Genomic DNA, 15,103 nt, shown 5'->3' on the forward strand with positions numbered 1-15,103 from the left:
TGAATTTTAAAAAATTCTATTTCTAAAATTTATCTAAATAGCTTTATAATAATTTTAAGGAATATATTATATTTTATTGTACTATAAATATATTACTCAAGGCTGCAACCGGCTCTGAACCGAACCATGCTAAACCGCTTCGGTTTAGGTTTTTCAGCAATCCGAACCGGATCATGAGCGGAACCTTTCATATTATATACTCCGTGAACCCGAACCTGAACCGAACCAATTTCTTTAATGAAAGGTTCGGTTCAAAAAGAAAATAATTGCATACTTTTTATTAGTAATGTAAAAATACATCGAAATATCGACAACTCACTGAAGTTTGTAAATCGTAGTTCATTTCCATAACTAAATGATCTACAATTTAAACATTTCGTGGAAATTAGTGCTTATCGAGAAGTAAAGTGATTTCAATCGCGCTGAAACAAAATTAGTTGACTTAAATTGTATTATAACACAAAAATCATAAAATAATAAGTCAATTTAAAACTAATTTAGACTTTTATAAAATTAGATTTAAATTTACTTCGTTATAAAAATCAAGAAAAATTAAAAATAATATTGTATATATATAATAAAAATATATTTGAAATATTAAGCAAGGTTCGAGCCCAAAGCTTGGGTTTAGAAGGTGTGTAAGCTGGTTTGCGAACCGAACTTAAGTCTCGCTCTATGGATCGAGCCATCGAACCGAACCTTTACCAAAATGTTGGTGGTTTGAAGCTTTGATATTACTTTATTTTGTACAAAATGCCCTGTTAGTTTATTAGCGATAACTTTGTCTTAGCAAGCCGTACTGTTCGATCGATAATTAATTTTTCGATTTATATAATTATATATTATAGATTTTAGTTTATTTACTTAAAAAGGAAATGTATTTGAAATATCAAGAGTGTTAGAGGCTTCGGGCTAACGATTAACTGGATAGTCGATTGGTTAATAAAATTTGCAGACCTGATAGTGTTTAGTGTTTAGGAATATAATTTTCCGATTTAATGAATATCATCTGTATTCCTTATAATAATAAATGGTTTTGATTTAAAGTCGCAATATTTACAGTTGATTGATCACTTAGCCAACTATTTTATTTTCGACCCTAGTTCACAATGTTTTTATATGGCTTGTGAATTGTTTTTCTAACCGAAATTCGGAATAGGGCCCGTCGCAAAACGGGAAAATATAAATAAAAACCGGAAAGCGGCAGCAAAAACATGAGAAACAGAAACGACAATAACAACAATTGGAAATGTTGTCCAAAAGCTAATTACTGAGCGAATAAACGAATTCGATTGAATCGATTGATTTTTCAGTTGGCTGCCAGATAAGCAACCATTGCGGCGATAAAGATTTGTTATCTGTGAAAACAGAGGCGCTATCACAATCCCTACCATGCGCAATGCCCGAAACGCTGTGATTGGGTCAGAAGCGTTGACCAAGTGGGAGGAGCTGTCCATTTCTCACGACGGCAAATCGCAACTCATTGCGAGAACCGACTCGAGACCCCCCTTCAATGTGGTGTGAGGTGTGCGAGTGTGTGAGTAGGTGCATGTGTGTGTGTGTGCGTGTGTGTGTGTGCTGGAGTAGAGCAGCCATATACGAAATATTCCAGTGCCATGTTCGGGGCGGAGCCAACAATACATGGTTTAAATCAAGGTAAAACAAATACAAATCGAAGAAAAATATTTGCACATCACACACACACGCAAACTCACACTCACATACATAAATATATACGTATTTAGTAAAGGCACAATGGCAACTTTCGAAATAATACATTTTTCCTTTCTGTCTCGTTTTAAATAATTGAGTTGTGATTTAAATGTCAACATTCAGTTGCAATTTTATTTGCATCGAAATCCCCACAACAAACAATTGGAATTTAATCAGTTACTGTCGGACAATACAATTGTTTTTATAGCTGGATTATTGCTGATTATAGCAGCGACAACTAACGGTTTTAAAAGTGACGAGTTTCTGTTTCAGGGGCATGATTAGAGATGAGATTTATAGAGTTGTATATTCTAAGGATTTTCTGATTATCAAGCTTTTGATTATTAAGATAACTTAAGAGTTTTGAAATTGTTCATCGACTATCTTACTATTTGATCAATTGATTTATGCAATGGTTAAGGTACTAAAGATTTTTATGAGTTTTTATTTAATTATAATTTGCTGGGCTTTCGAGAATATTCTCTTCTTAAGTTATATTAATGATATAAAATATATATAACTAGTTTTATGTTCCAAGCTCATTAATTATAAATTTTAAATTCTGTGATATGGACTTAAGGTATTTGTTTTTAAAGTACTCCAATTAATTACAATCAATTACAAAATAGTATTGCCAGCATATTAATAATATATCTATTTATACAAATTTTATGTTATTTCAGTTGTGAATTTATTACACGTTTCGATAAAAATCATAGATCAAACTTAAAAATTTCTTAGACAAATTACAGAGCCTTAAATATCCTATGTCTTTTTAAATATCGTTTATCAGTTTCCGTTGCATTTCTGATCCATTTTCCGAGCCATTTGAACCAATAGAGAGTAAGTCTTCACGTACAGTGGCCATTTATTAGACAGAACCAACTGGCAGTTGTTCATTTGCAGCTATATTTAGAACGAGTTGAGCATTGCGCATAATTGTACAATGCAAACTAACAACAATAACAATAAGAATAACGATGTTAAACTCTGTAATTAAGCAGTTGCATTGTCAAAAGTGTCAGAGTGTCGGTAAGTTGAAAAAAGTCACAATGAAGCGGCTTATAAGCTCCAGATCCCACGCCTACAGTGTTGACAAACGTCCGCCTGCAACCACCAATCAATGGGAGACACTCACCCAGCCAAGTGTTGGGCAGCTCTCAAGCTGTGAGGAGGCAGCTCATCATGCAATTAAGCAACCACAACAACAATAAATATAGAGACCCGCACAAATGCGGATGATGATGTCATTCGAGGAGGTTCATATGCACTCGAGTACAACGACTATTTGCAAGCACTGTTAGATGATCAAATGATTTCGAGTAGTAGAATCCATTCATGTACTCATTAATTTATCCAAGCGAAGTCAACCAACAAACAACCAATGGCCATTTTCAGCTTCAGCTTCAGCTATCGGTAGACAGCAGCTGTAATGTATCTCATGGATACGTTGTGCGTTGTCCGACTGTGGGCCGAGTATCTGTTGCTTCGCTTGGTCTCTCGCTCGCTTCCAATCCAGACAGTGTGGCCAATTTAGTCTGCTTTGGCAAATCAATTAAATTCAATTAATCCCCCAACACTGTTAATGGAACGTAATGAAAAGGGTGACATGGCGCATATCGCATATCCAAAACGCCAACGGATACATTGCGTTCCGGACTGATGCTTGGAGCCCGGGAGTCGTAGTATTCATACTGAACCCAAGTCGAGACTCTACAATTGATAAAGTGCAAAGAAAAAATCGCATGACTGAAACGATTTGTGGTTTACACTGCCCACAAATGCCAGCAAGTCAAGTTGTCAACCTATTTGTATTTCTTGTATTGATTTTGTATCTGCAAAATGCAAACATTGTACTTGAATCTCTTTCTCACTCGCTCATTTGACTTATTGTCAATATTTGATAATCGTTTTTACTACTGAATTTCTCGTGCTCATTATTCAAACACATTTAAGGGCTACTTTATTATCTATGTGTTATGAAAGAGATATGAATTTCAATAAATAAATATTGAATATGATTTTTAAGGCTTTAAAAAGTATGGCCCAATCTGATTGTAATTTTTTAATAAAGTACTATATATTCAATTCGATTTAACATTTTAAAAGAATCTTTGAAAAATGCCACACATTTTGTTGCAGTGTATTGCCTTTTTGTTGCTTCCCACAATTCCAACTTTAACCGCATTTTTAATTGTAAAAATATCTTCTCCTTCTCTGGTTTTGATTCACTGGAAAAATATTTCTCACGCTTTGGAGTTTGACATTTTCGAACTTTTGCATGATTTCAAATTTTTAATTGTTTTTAACTGTTTTATTTTTTCTGCTCCCTACACTTTACGAGTTTAGTTTGTTATATTTTTAGAGCAAATATTATCGCGATGGTCAATTGAGAGCACAATATTCATACTCTGTTGGAGTTATTCGGAGAAAAGCAAAATACGATAGGAACAATATATGTTCAGAAAAAAAAAGAATAAGAAAAAATAAGACCAAGAGGAAACTAGAAATTATAATTAAAATCGTGATAGAAATCTGATAAGCTATTTGCTGATTTAAGACATTTTCAATATTCTAGTTAAAAATTTCTGTCTCTATTTTAGACTCTTATTTCATTAATTATCGTTTAATATTACTTATTTCATATAATTCTTCTTAATCTGTATACAATTTGTGATATACTCTATTTTCATAATTGGTAGTTTATTGAAGAATGTATTAAATATAACAGTTTTCTGTCGGAGTTTTATAAATTTACCTCTTTTATTTGAAATATTTTCTGTCCTCCCTTCCTCCTTTTCTTGTGTAACCATCTAAACCATTTAGAGTAAACATAAATCGGCTAATCTGAAAATTGCCGCTGTGCGGAAAGGGTTCAAAACAGCTGTAGGAAAAGAGGCTTTAAAACAATTTTGTAAAATCATGAATAAATTTTGCGGTTAAATTGTTGCATAAATATTGAATCAACAAGGAAACAGGAGGCGGCACGTGCAACCCAAAAAGCCAATGCTCATGGAACATACGGAAGCCCTATAATTATGGGATAATGTTCGATCAGCCACCGCAGAAGGGGGTATAGTGGGTGGAGGGACCAGGAGGAAGGGATCAAAGGGTAAGTCTCGATTTCAGCGGTTCAACAAAAGGAACAATCAGCGCCGCAAGCGGAATTTTAGCTACATATGCAAACAGTATGGAATCATGCATCCTCATCGACAACACATCCTTCTGTATCCTGGCTGGACGTGCACCCTTTTGTAATCGCTTTGCTTACGCCTCAGTTCACATGTGACAAAATAATAACAATGCCAGCTCGAAGCGGGGCAAGGGCGGGACACGGCAAGGGGCAGGAGGAAATGGGCACGCAATGAGGCACGCAACCTCACTGTAAACTGTGACTGAAGACAATGCGGGCTAATGGACGACCAAATGCAACAAATTGAGCAGCGACGTCAACGCTTGTGTGGTGGATAGTGGCAGTGGGTGGGGGTGGAGGAAGATCACGCAAAACTGGGTTAATCAGAAGGGGTAATTATTTTAATTACAACGCAAACGCGTTTGCTTATGCAAAAATGGCACCTAATACACAACCCGCTGACATATTCAGCTGTCAAAGACTAGCGATTAAATCCCCCCCCCTTCTACCACCTTATCAATATGGCACCAACGCGACAGTGTTGCAATTTCAGCTAATTTATAGTTAGACTTGGCTATTTTACAATTCTCAATAAAATTCAAATATAACTAAGGGAAATATAAATTTCATTTCACTGATATTTAAGCTAATAGATTATACAAAAAAACTACAATGAATAGTACTTTAATTCGACAATATTTTAAAGATACGGATATAAACTTAAGAAGTGAAATGTGCTGAATCCGAAAAATATATAATTTATCAAGAAAAAAATGTTTTAAATGTATAATATATATTGTAAATGTTATAAACTAAATATAAAAAATTTATAATATAAATGTGTGTTCTTATTTTCAAAGTTTTGTTAGTTTTTGGCTACTTTAAGCTAATATTTTAATTTTTCAAAGTAGCTTCTTTAAACTTTGACAACTCTAGCTCGCGACGCCCACAAAATAGTCCGCACCTTTTAGCGGTTCCACTTTACACGTTAAAGTAATTAAGTAAATTACCAAGTCCAGTTCCAAAGATAAACGAGCTGCAAACCCACACACACTAAATACACCTTTACACACACTCGAAAATACTCGTTCATTCTGTCAGTTGGCAAGCCGAATACGAGAATCGAGAAATTCCCTAAAGAAATCAAGCTAAAAACTATAGCATACGACTATGTATGCATATGAGTGTAAATGGTGTGCATGTGAGTGTAGATGTGTATGTGTTTGATGTATTTACCTGTGTATCTGTGTTATTTGCATATTATGTCATCATTCGTCCATCAGTTGTGTTGTCTTTTGGGACTGTCAGCTGGACGCGAGGTCAGTACTACATTCACTCACTGTAAATTTCACAGATTATCAAGTAAGTATTCCTTCCCCTTCCCCTTCCCCTTTCCCCTTTCCACTGCCCTTTGCCCATCTTTTTTCTTTTGAACTCTCCCTCAACTTGGACTTAACATTACTAGCTGTTAACGTCAATTTTGATGGCCATTATTAATTTGTTGTTGTATGCTTAAAAGCCATAAAGTTAATAATAAGCTGTTGCTGTTAAGTAACGAGGTTAGTAATACTCACATTTACCCTACTCTTAAATGCCGTTGGGAGACACTAACACACACACACACACACACACACACACACACACACACACACACACACACACCCACACACTCACCCACATTCACTTACAGTAGTATCATCTGGAATTTATTCGTTATATGACAAGTACGTTTGGTATTATGCCATTCAAATTCCTTAGTCACACGATGAAATAATTATAAAAGTAAGGTTTAAGATAAATTTCATATATGTATTACATTTATAAAATATGTATTATGTTTATGTTTTCTCAAGAAAAATTAGATAAATCGACAACAATAAAAATTGAATTATGTAAAGTGGTTAAATAGCTTACATTTTTTCTCTCAGAAAAGCTTTAAAATGTTATGAAAAGAAAAGTCAGTCAAACTTGAAACGACAATATACAAAATTCAAAAAAATGTTTTTCATATTTCTCAAAAGAAGTTTTAATGAAATATTAAATGACGGAATGAGAAATATGAGCATAGTTTGATACCAACATCATCAAAACACATTTTGAAGGAAACGTAAAACAATACAAAGCTTATTGGAAAAGGGAAGTACAATGTAGATGAATAAAAATTATTAAAATTCAGTCGATTAAAATTAACATCAACTTTAAATTTCAATAAAGATGTAGATATTTATAGATATATAAATTTTAACAAGAGCTTATTTCCATCACTTATTGTTCAACAATTTCGAAAGGAATTGTATTTAATTAAACACTGAGATAGATCGAGAGATTTTTATATAAGAATGTTTCATTGATTCAGGGGGTGGAGGGGAGGGTATGGGATTTAAGGCGTTGCGTGGGTGTGTCATCACTTTTCAGTTTGATTTGCTTCAATTGAGAAAACTGTTTGGAAATGAAGCACCCGAAACATGCCCACAATAACCTCAGTTTATGATGGTTGCGTGACTGGAGGCCATCTGGCGATCATTTGGTCTGCAATCTATCCAGGGTGTAAATTGTGGAAGTGCAAAGCTACGAGACTGCTTGGATCCCCTGGACGATCGAAAGCCAATGATGTTGACCAATTAATTGTCATTAAGCGTATTTGAAGATTTTTAATTAAAACAAAATCTTCAAGCTTAATTTAAATTGATCGTCAGTCCGATTCGAATGTCTTCTCAATAACATTGCGTCTCTCGTTGCCCAAGACTTTTCCCCCACCATAAACGAGATCTCAGCTTCAGGATAGTTGCAGTGAAATGATCAACAAAGTCGGCATTGAAACCAAAGCGAAACCGCACTGAATAGTCAGAAAACGAGGTTAGCTTAAGAAATTGATAATTCAGACATTACATTTTTTTTTTAAGCGCATTTCCATATTTGATTAATAAAATTGACTTGAAATATTAAATATTTTATTTGGTTATTTCAACTTAAAGGAGAAATTTTGGAGAATTTTAATACAGAATTTATTTGAAGGTCAAACTATGATCAAAATGGCAATCCGCTTGAAAATCGTTCCAGTTCTGACAAAGTTGAATAAGTTAAAAAATGGTCGAGCCCCTAACTTAGCAACTTTACTAGTCAAAATTTATGTCCAATGTATTTTATCGAGATAAACCAAACAGAAATGTAAAGTTATTTTTTTAATATAAATATAAACTTTATTATTAATACTCCCGTTCTACTCGTCCGATCTTGCTGCGGTAAAGTGAGATCATAAATAATCTTAATAGATAACGTTAATACCATAAAAACTGTATTATCTTTAAAATTGTGGGTGTGGTAGTTTTCGCGATTTGTGGGGGCGGAAAGAGGCGTTGCTTAAATTTGAAACAAAGTCGATCTGCGTGGCGTCTATGTGTGCCCAATTTGGTTACTCTATCTCTTATATTCTCTGATATCCTTTTGTTTATACAGACTATTGGCGAACAATATTATAATTAAAAACAAACTTGTCCTGCTCCAAAGCATTTGGAGTCTGTGGGTGAAAGTTTGGTGTCTCTATCTCTAATAGTCTCTGAGATCTAGGATCAGTTTTGGCTCCGGTACTATAAGTGAAACGGTTAGTTTAATTGCATAGACTGGACAACTTTAAGTAATGCCCTCTTTAAGGAGTTCATCTGGTAAATATTGTACAATGTACAAATTTTCGGAAGCCCCTTTAATCATAATTTCCAATTAAAGTATGTGAGGGTGGACGGTAGGGAAGGGGTATTCAATTGTTTTGCTTCGGATGCGTTGAATTGAAATCAGCAGTCGCAGTTTTGACACAAGAGGCGGTACCAAAAAGCAGTCAAAAATTTAAATGACTCGTAAAGCCAACCAGTTGGTTAGCCCATATTTATTCACTTCACTTTATTTCATTTCATTTAATATTTGTTTCTTTTTTCGGCAATTTAGTGGGTAATTTTAATGTGCGCCTTTTTGATTGGCGGTACCATTCATGTTATTTTTTTTTTTGAGCATATTTTCGGTTTTCATTCATTGTGTGTTGGGACACATATTCTTATTATTATTATTATTATTTTTCGTTTTGAAGCAAATTTAGTGCGCAATTAGGAAGCACTAAGGCCTTTTGTGGTAACCATGCCGCGCTTTGAACTTAGCCCCCAAACCATCAGCTAACGGTTTACCATTCGATATGACGATAAAACCTGAACAAACTTTTAATAACTGTTAAGCTATGGAGATAACAACGACTGAAGCCAAACACCGTTCAATTGCCTTCAATGGAACCTGTTCAGAGTCCATTCAATAATCGTCACCTGACAGGGACGGCAATTCTGATATTTGCGCAATGCCTTCAATTGATTTTTGGGTTTTTTTTATTGGTGGAAAGGGACTCGTTTTAGCCTTTTTTATCTGCAATTGTTGTAGTTGGTAGTTGTTAAGTGGCATGTGAATATAAAACCATAAATGAAATCTTTCAACAAATCGTATCGAATCGATTGGCAAGCCCTCCATTCAAAAAACAGCAATCTACGAATGCAATACAGTCAGAACATATTTATACGAGCATAGTAGGTATTATATTACGGTTTTTTTTATAAAGGTAAATAACAAGACACATTGAAACCAGTTATAAACTAGTTGGACGGAGCTACAGTCGAGCGTTCTCGACTGTAGGAGACCCCGTACTTGCTATGGAAAAAGCTAAGACTGCTAAAAATTCAAGAATATTCTGCTCACTTGTCGCCCTTACAGAGCGCTGTATAACATTTTCGACTACTTGTTTTAATGCCAGCTATATGGAATAGTAAACCGATTTGAACTGGTAAGGATGTATAAAACAAACTTAATAGCATATTCTGTCAGTTTGATTACGATATCTCATAAAAGAAAAAGTTTTTCATACTAAGACTTAATTTTCGCCCGATCGGTCCTATGACAGCTATATGATATAGGGGTCCGGTTTGAACCAACTTTGGTCAGGATATATTAAACCAAGTTAGATTCATTTTGTATCAGTTTGGTTACGATATCTCAAAATACTATGACTTGATTTTCGCAAGATCGGTCCTATGACAGCTATTTAATATAGTAGTCCGATTTGAACCAACTTCGGTAAGGATGTATAACACTAACTTAAATGCATATTCTATAAGATTGGTTTGTTACTATGGTAGCTATATGATATAGTTGTCCGATCGAAAAAAGAAACAAGCTTGATCTGCCTGCAATATAGAGACCCCTGCATACCAAGTTTGGTGTCACTGGCTTTTAAATTGCTCTTATAATTTGGATATGAAATTTTCTATGTCAATATTTGTGCGGTAAAGGGGGCGTGGCCAAGTTCTGAAACAAACTTGATCTGCTTGCAATATATATCTTATAGTCTCTGAGATCTAAGTTTTCATACAGACGGACGGACGGACAGACAGACAGACGGACAGACAGACAGACGGACATTGCAATATCGACTTGCCTATTAATGCTGATCAAGAATATATATACTTTATAGGGTCTGCCACGTCTTCTTCTGCCTGTTACGCACATATTCGTTAAAACAAACCTAATAGACCCCTGCACTTTTTTAAGTACGGGGTCTAATAAATATATGAACTAAGTTTATCAGAAATTTTTATTTTAAAGATTTAAATGTTGCATAACTTAAACAATACTTAAGGTATATAACCTTAAATGATTTTCTTATGAAAAATATTATATGTATGATATAATGTATGATAATAGATTAATCAAATTACTAATCTATCTCTGCGTTTTAGACATTGGACAAAATCTATAAACACTGCTATTCACATCTAAATATAATCATTCCCCTTTCTACTTGATAAAGTCAACTTTTAACATATAAGATGACTGTTTAAAATAATATTATGTATATAAAAAATATTAATTTATAATTATATATTTCATACATTATCAGCATTATTTTTATACCGACCCGACAACAATTACGGGTCCTAAGATTATCTGGGGATTTCTAAAATTCGTCATCCGTAATCTTTCGCTAACGGTTGGCTATTCCTCAAAGCTCAACAGACTTATGCTTTCTGTCTATAAATAAGCTGTCAGCAAGCTCACATTAGTCAATTACGTTTCAGTTATAATCAACGCTCCAAACCCAACGATGCAGTATTTTGTCTTGTTAATTTTGCTTAGCTCTCTGATGAGCATTGCTTTGGCCAACAAACTATTTGGTAAGTTTTTAATTGCATATTCAAAACCTATATAAAAACTTATCTCTTTTGTAAATAGTCGAGGACTGCTTTCCAGCTCCATTTTTTGCATGTGAACGTTACCGCCCACGTGTTTGGGGCAATCCAGCTTCCGGTTGCGTTTGCGTTCGTCCTGGTCTCGATTCGCGTTTCGATTTATCATCTGGTCGTTTTTTCTTTAAATAACATTATAAATTGTATTATATATACATATAATCATTTATACTCTCGATTAAATACTTCAATATACTTGTCAGTTTTTCTACAAATTCTACTTAATCTTTATACCTGTTATTTAAAAAATAAGTAGTAGGGGATATTGTGTTCGTGGGAATGTATGTAGCAGGGAGAAGGAGGCATCTCCGACACTATAAAGTATATATATTCTTGATCAGCATCAATAGCCGAGTCGACATAACCATGCACTGAAAAAAAAGACCAACTTCTAAAATCAAGAACATTCATCTTAAATATTTTGTTCTTAAAATAAGATTTTTTTAAGACCAAATTACTAAAACTAAGATTATTAATCTAAAAAATCTTAAAATCTTAATTTAAGAATAAAAATCTTAAATTGTTAGGAAAGTATAAATAGGTACTATTTCGTATAAAACAAATGATGGCACCGTGGCGCTCTGGTTAAAGAGGCCGCTTCAGTTGTGAAGCAGTAGGCGCCGGTTCGAATCCCCCTCGTAACAAATTAAAATAACATTTATAAAATTACTAAAACAGAATAAAATATAAATAAATAAAAATTTAAAAATCAAAAAAAATATAAATATAAAAAATAATTTTCATTTATTTTATTTTTTGATTTTAATTTTAAGAACATTTATTCTTAAAATAAGAACTTGGTCTTATTTAAAATGTTCTTAAAATCAAGATGTGTTCTCTTAATTCAAGAATTTGATGTTCTCGACGCATTTTTTAGACCAAAAATCTTAGTTCTGAGACCAAAATCTTGATTTTAGAACATTTTTTTATCAGTGTGTGTGTCTGTCAAAACAAGTATTTTCTTTAAAGTATTTTTATATATATTCAAGTAAGTAACGGGTATCCTATGGTCGAGATTTCGACTATAACCTTTTTGACTAGTTTTTTTTTGTTTTTATAAATCAACTGGCTTATTTTTTTGTCCACATTTTCAGTCTCGCATACAATGCAATCTAAATTTAATCCAAAGATAAAATATATCTCTGAGCAGATTTTGCTATGCTCTCTGATTAGCTCTGCTCTAGTTAAAATTAGAAAGTGCTCAATTGCATCTTTTATACAAAATCTTATATAAAAACTGATCCCTGGTGTATTTAGTTGCGGAATTTACATTTCTTTGCGTTATGATTAATAAAAGCCAACTTTTGAAGTATAGCAACCAGTCCTGACATCTTTTCGAATGACTGTTTAAATTATATAATAAATATCCATTTATTATTATATGTTAAGAATATTATCAGCACTATTTTTATATCCGAGAGCATTTACGGAAATTTTAAATTTGACTACAGCAACCACAGGTATTAAATAAACGAGCTCTTCAATCAAAAAACTACCGTAATTTTTTATCTGCATTTGCAAACGGTACGGAGCTTCTTTGTTGTATTCTCCTTAATTTATCTAGACTAGTATCTAGCTATTATGTTTATTGTATCTGTATGTTAGACTAATTTCCTCAAACGCATCTCACAGCATAATAATTTTAAATTAAAGAGCAAACTATCTGAGAGGTTTAATATTTTTTTAAAATTGAGTGTCATTTTATTTATAACCTTTGTGCTTTTTTGTTCTGATAAGCAAGTTAGCGACTCGATGTGCTTTTTATGTACAATAAATTCGTTATACGATCGAAGCTCTGTTTAAATTCACATATGAAACATTTGACTGATTTAAAAATTCTTCTGTGATCATTGATAAGCTTTCTTCTGACTAGGGAAACGCACCAAAAATATATTTCGTTCAAAATAAGACGATAACAAACTATGAAATATATATGACTTAGTGGTCCGATACGACCCGTCTATGGGTATATCAGTTACGAGTGCCCAGACAAATATCTAGCTCTTGAGTATCTTGTATCTGCCTCTCGTATTTGTATCTGTATCTGCGTTTAAAAGGGGTGACCCCAGGACATTCTGGAGGACATGGAGGTGGAAGAATACACAACAACAACGTGGCGTCGTTGTGGTCGCGTGACACGTCAGATCAATTTACCGAAATATATATTCCTTGAAATTTATTTGCCTGTCATTTGAGTTTGGCCAAAACGTGCTTTGGCCAACACATTGGCAACGGCTCCGTTGGGGCCAATGGCTGCCAAAATGCCAAAATGCCAGCCAAAGTTTTAGAGTAGGAGCTTTGGAAATAGTCGCACAGCGTTGACAAACCCAGAGATGTGCAACAAAATGTATCTGACGGATACGTGTAGACCGCACGGCGCATGTGTGTTTTATGAAAATTGCGTTTCAATTGACAAAAAAAAATGGAAATGAAAGGAAACGAAGCAGAAATGGCAACGGCAACAGAAGCATAAAATATGGCAATTTATAGAACTCTTTCGAGCTTTATGACAAATCCCCCCACCCCCCCCCCCTCGTCTTACCCCTCCCACGCCTTCGACCCGCTCCTATATATTACGCTGATGAAATTGTTTTCATTTCGACAATTTCTGTTCGAGGGCAACGCGTGTCGACGGGCGGTCGAATTCGACTCTTCAGTCAGGATATTTATTATTTTATTAGCGGCGTGTGTTTACCCACTCCAAACACACACACACACACACACACACATGCAATCATAGATACACTCACTTTACTGGGTGTGGCGCAATTTTTATGTTCAACTCTCTGTTAACCCTTTCTAGCCATGTATTTGGCCAAAAACCGTGTGGTCCGCGGTCGCGACCGTGGCTGTTATGATAATTAAGTAATGGTTGCGTCCCAATTTCCCCGACTTTCATATCCATATCCGTGTCCAGGTCCTTGAGTGCTGCCCACTCGAGCGTCACTCTTTATGCAAACGGAACTTACAAGGATTTAATGTCCTGCCTGTCTTCCTTTAGTTGTTTGTTCCTTTTAGTTTGTTTACTTTTCGTGTTGGTTTTTGAATTGAGCTAGCACTACTTACTGTTGCCGCTTTTGGCATGAATAATTACTTAAAAAATCGTTGCTCTGTTGCACATGCATGCGGCAGGTATCATGTGGCATATAACATGTGTCCGGCATTGAGTCAGCACACATTCATATTCCGTTTAATGCAGAAATTCATTAAATAATATTCATTGTTTCATTTCATTATATAATAAAATTTACTAAATATTATCTATAATTCACTTTCAATATTCTTTAAACTGTTCATGATATATTTAACTGTTCAAATTATATTTATATGGAAAATTCTAAACAAGAAGAAAGTAGTCAAAATCACCAGATCCAACCTCCATACTCCACAGTTTGTTTTCATTTAGGTCCTCTGACATTATCCGATTTGGTTGAGAAAACAGAGTGAACATAAACTCATCAAAATCTGAAACGTCTTTCAGTTCGTCGCTTTTGGGTGGCAATTCGATGATGTCTTCATCTTAATACAAGAGAACTTATATTTCACTGTTTCTATGAACTGACCACAGCTATAACACTTACAAATAAACTCTGCCAGTGTAACGCCTAAAAGCAAAGAGACCAAAATCAGCAGACTGCTATATTTCATCTTCAGGTCGGTCGTGTTTAAGATTTGGCTAAAAATCGTGGACTGATTAAAAATTAATGAGCATGACGCTTATAAATGTATATACACAAAAGAGCTGAGATTTTTGCTAATATAGTTCCGTGAGCAATAGCTTATCTGTGCTCTACAAGAACAAATTTAGGGCAGAGTAAAAATACATTATAAATAAAAATACATGAACTTCAAAAGATTTTTAATCACAACCGGCTAGAGGGACTTAAAAATACCCCATGTCCCACTCTAAGATACATTAATAAGTTATCGGAAATTGAAAACAAAGTTCATCTGATACATATATTCCAAATTTATTGGGGCCCTA

General features: G+C 34.3%; 1 long non-coding RNA gene across 1 annotated transcript; it reads left to right on the top strand.

The window, feature by feature from the left end:
• Positions 1 to 10,941: 10,941 nt before the first annotated feature.
• On the top strand, positions 10,942 to 11,313 carry LOC117781700. Its single transcript, XR_004617197.1, has 2 exons — positions 10,942 to 11,046; positions 11,105 to 11,313. It is a non-coding gene; the product is annotated as an uncharacterized LOC117781700 (long non-coding RNA).
• Positions 11,314 to 15,103: the final 3,790 nt, after the last annotated feature.

This window comes from Drosophila innubila (genome assembly GCF_004354385.1).
Source record: "Drosophila innubila isolate TH190305 chromosome 2L unlocalized genomic scaffold, UK_Dinn_1.0 4_B_2L, whole genome shotgun sequence".
Classification (NCBI taxonomy): Eukaryota; Metazoa; Arthropoda; class Insecta; order Diptera; family Drosophilidae; genus Drosophila; species Drosophila innubila.